Below are 4,722 nucleotides of genomic sequence, written 5' to 3' on the forward strand. Positions count from 1 at the left end.
ACACCGATCTCAGTTTCTATGATTCCTTTCTATTTGTTTCTAATTTTGATTGCTTTGGTTTTGTTTTCTAGGTTTTGATTGCAACTATCAATGATACAGATTGCAAAGGGAAAATGACTTGTAAGGGTAACGAAGTATTAACATTATACAAAAAATACCATTAAACTTTTTTTTGTATACATATCGCCAACCAACTATAAAGTTTGTACACATATGACCATTAAACTTTACATTTGTTCAAAAAATACCATTGCGTTACCGGTGATAGTAGGTCAACCGCCACGTGTCATGCCACGTGGTTGCTGACATGGATATTACTGTTTATTATGTACACATTATGCCATTAAACTTTTTTTTTACACATTATACCATTAAACTTTTTCTTGTACATATTTTACCATTAAACTTTTTTGTACTCATTTTACCACTAATTTTATATAATTTATTAAAAAAAAATAACATTTCAAAAAATACATGTTATTACATAAAAATGGGTTTTCCATCATTGTTACTCCCTGATTTCGTAATGTTTAGGGGAGAGGGTTCATTTTTACGATGATTCTAAGCACTCCCTTTTGCAACAACATCTTACATTTATGTTGGTCATACATCGATTGAAAACCATAAGGTTTGAACTTGAGACTTCCCTATAGAGTGCCTAAGAAATAATCAACTCTTTATTATTTTAACTAAACTTTAATAAACTTACCATTATAAGTCATTTTCCTATCGGTAAACAACAATATAACTTTAATGCATATTTCTAATCAAGAAGGGAGAGCGCGCATTTTGATGTAATAATATGTCTTTTTTGAAATGTTATTTTATTTGAATAAATTATATAAGATTAATGGTAAAATGAGTACAAAAAAGTTTAATGGTAAAATATGTACAAGAAAAAGTTTAATGGTATAATGTGTACAAAAAAAAGTTTAATGGTATAATGAGTGCATAATAAACAGTAAACTCCATGTCAGCAACCACGTGGCATGACACGTGGCGGTTGACCTACTATCACCGGTAACGCAATGGTATTTTTTGAACAAATATAAAGTTTAATGGTCATATGTGTACAAACTTTATAGTTGGTTGGCGATATGTATACAAAAAAAAGTTTAATGGTATTTTTTGTATAATGTTGATACTTCGTTACCCTTACAAGTCATTTTCCCGATTGCAAATAACCAAAATAAATGTCGGTGTGATGCTTGGAATAATTTGCCTTTCTATTTTTTTAAACCTTGCTCTTTTTTTCCTAAGCGTTTAAGATTAAAATTGATAATATCATATGTTTGCGTAATTAGTTAATATTAAAATTGATAATTTTTTTTTAAGAAGTGAAAGCCAAAGCCAAAGCATTACAAGATTAAAAAGCTGGAAAAGAGGAAGCAGCAGAGTCAAAGAAAGGTTGCTGAGGCTTTGACTGTTTCCAAGGAAGTAGTCAAAGAAAGTCATTAGAGTTCATTGCAGGGAATGTAGTAAAACAGTTTAAAAATAAAAACTATAACTGGGACAAAAGAGAATGTGAGATGTGTTGTGTAGAATTTTTTTTAACATAAACCAATTAGTGGATTAACATAGGTAAATAACAGTTACCACAAAATTAGCAACAAATGTTTGCTTAATTACTTAGGCAAACTCCAATGATTGGATTAGCGCAGGTATGTATGGTTTTAGTTATATAAGACTACAATTAAATTTGGATTATATATTATTAGTTTTAAAAAGTATTGTAATGTTGTAAATTGTAATTATTTGATATGTGCAGAATCAATTCTCACATCCGCATGATTTGCAGGGTCAACATCAAAAAAAAATATCAGGTGATTGAATATAATGTTTTTAGGTTTATATTATAATATATTTGTTTAATAAGTAGCTAATTGAAAATGGTGACTGAAATTAGATCATTAACAAACACATATATTTGACAATTTTACCCTTATAGTTAAAGTACGTTTTCCCTAATGGAATGGAATGGACCATTCCTAAAGAAAGATGATTCATTCCATTTTGTTATTTTCATTGTCTTTTTTATTTCATTCCATCATTGATATAACCCTTATGTTATTTCTCTGATTTTTAATGACACATCTTTTTGAAAATTTTACCCTTATAGCTAAAAAGAGTAAAGTAGGTTGTGATTTCCTTCGATTTATCCTTGTAGTTAGGATAATGTATCAAATATAGATAAAATTATAATTTGTAGAATACCAAAACCAAAAACTACAACAGATTCACCTGCACTTTTTAACCTTTTTTTGGTTTTCAGTCTACGGAGGTTGGCAATTTCAGTGACCTTTTAGGGGCAAATATTTTTTGTCTGGATTCCGAGATATTTAATATTTGACGATGATATCATATTACTTTTCGGTTTGTTATATGAATCTCAACAATCTGTGAGTTTTGTTAATCTTCACGCTTTTCCTTCCAAAATTTATCCCACAGCTTTAACGTTTTGTCATTTTCTCTCAAAACTTGACAGAATTCACAGGAAATTACAATCAAAAGTAATCAGATCTTTTTTTTTTTAAATAAGACTAATTTCCAGTTTCTCTATCCACTTTGCAGCCTTCCCTACAACAAAGGTTAAAAGGATTTCAAGAGAAATTGGAGGTGTCTTTTATGGAATTTCAATCTTGGACCTTACATGGGAACCAATTCATTTCTGAAATAAGTTCTCAGCTCTAGGATTTCACGTATGTAAGTTTTTAGTTATGGAAACTTAGTTATCAAATTTGCTTTAGGCTTCACTATCTGTAATTCTATGATATTAGTAGCTATAGTTTATCCAAATGAAAATTTTATAATGTTTGCTTCCGATTTCTTGCTGATATTTTCCATGAGTTGCAAAGTGACAACACCTTCTGTAAGGGGCTCAGCAGATTCGTTATTCAAAGGTCATAAGACGATATGAAACCATTATCATGGCTGTATAGCGTATCTCATTTTTTATGTACAGAAATATAAGAACATTGCTATTATGAGAAAACTGGACACATCGAAGTCCATTGTTGCTATGGGTACAAAAAGGCAAAAACATCTGACCCGTGCAACGCACGGGCATCTTCCCTAGTTTAAAATCAAGAATGAAATTATGGGAGTCTTTTAAGAATGAAATCATGAAATATGTTTCAATAAATCACACGATTCTTAAAGAATGAAGCATATTTCATGCATTGCGAGAATTATATAAAAACATATTGCAAATTGCATAAATTGAAATTGATATTGATATTGAATTCCATGAAAATCTTGCATTCCATAAATATTGTTAACCATTATTACCATTTTTTGATTACATTTAATTAATTGTAATTATATAATATATGCTAATCTATGTTAATTAACATGTACCTTAAGATCACATCTCTTCATGCTTTTAATCTAATGGCTAGAATTTGGTCATATATTAAAACAATACTTATGATTCACAATTGATCGTGTGTGTGTATATATATATATATATATATATATATATATATATATATATATATATATATATATATATATATATATATATATATATAGACATGGTTAACTACAAACAAGGATGTGCATGGGGTTTTTATTTCTTTCCAAAGATATCTACCATTGAAAATAAAGAAGTCAATCAAACACAGGTGTAGGTCAACAAAATATTATAGGTCAAAAAAATATTAGAATGATGTATAGTAGGGGTGGAGTATGGTGGTGTGTAAAAAACCCTAAAAGGAAAAGCTAGAGAAAGAGAGAAAAAAAACAACTTACAAGTCCGCCAAGAAGATCAGGATAGTAGGAGATATCGTTGATTCTCTTCAAACTTGTTTTGGAATTTGGATATGGTGTCCAGTTCTTGATTATAGTGAATATATAGAGCATGAGCATCCGAGGAAAAGAGGGGAAGAAGCGATGAAAAAGGCATTGAACACAAATACATCTACGACTAAACATAACTTTAAAGAAGAAAATGCAGCAATTATTTTTGTATTTTGGCTACTAAAACTAGTACTAAATTCTTAGTATTTGTAGTAATAATCGGAGTACTAACTTCATAGTATTTGTAGTAATAATTGAAGTGATGAAAAAGGCATTGAACACAAATACATCTACGACCAAACATAACTTTAAAGAAGAAATTGCAGCAATTATTTTTCTATTTTAGCTACTAAAACTAGTACTAACTTCTTAGTATTTGTAATAATAATTGGAGTATGCAGGGGTGGTGTGGATTAGGGATAAGACTCGTTACGGTACCGGACCACCGTAATCGATCCGAAAGTAAAAAAGCTAAAACAAAAAAATGCAAATTCAAGGAACCGATATCCAAACCGATTTTCATATTTGGTTCTTACGCGGTTCTGGACTGAACTGAATCGGAACCGAAAAATAAAAATTCAAGGAATCAAGAATCAAACCGAACACGCTTATGTGTATCCAAGGGGTTTTGTCACAACTAGCAATTTAGGGTTGAGATCGGGAAGCTTGTACAAAACAATTTTCTCTATGTAACCTTGCAACATCAAATTAGTGAAATTCAAACTACAACGTTATTTGAATACATATGAGCGTACATTGAGAATCAAGTTGAAATAGCCTCTTGCTAGCCCAAAACTCGATCCAATAGCTAAGCCCAGTCAATTTTGTGCCTTGACCCAAGATTTCTCGGCCCAAACACTCTACGTCGAAAACCCATTTCCTTTGGGCCTTATTAGACCGAAAACTCTCTTATTGGGTCCAATT

General features: G+C 30.4%; 1 long non-coding RNA gene across 1 annotated transcript; it reads left to right on the plus strand.

The window, feature by feature from the left end:
• The first annotated feature begins 1,399 nt into the window (after nucleotides 1-1,399).
• LOC111905618 (uncharacterized) lies at nucleotides 1,400-2,820 on the plus strand. Its single transcript, XR_002854958.2, has 3 exons — nucleotides 1,400-1,823; nucleotides 2,273-2,399; nucleotides 2,572-2,820. It is a non-coding gene; the product is annotated as an uncharacterized LOC111905618 (long non-coding RNA).
• Nucleotides 2,821-4,722: the final 1,902 nt, after the last annotated feature.

This window comes from Lactuca sativa, chromosome 1 (assembly GCF_002870075.4).
Source record: "Lactuca sativa cultivar Salinas chromosome 1, Lsat_Salinas_v11, whole genome shotgun sequence".
NCBI lineage: Eukaryota > Viridiplantae > Streptophyta > Magnoliopsida > Asterales > Asteraceae > Lactuca > Lactuca sativa.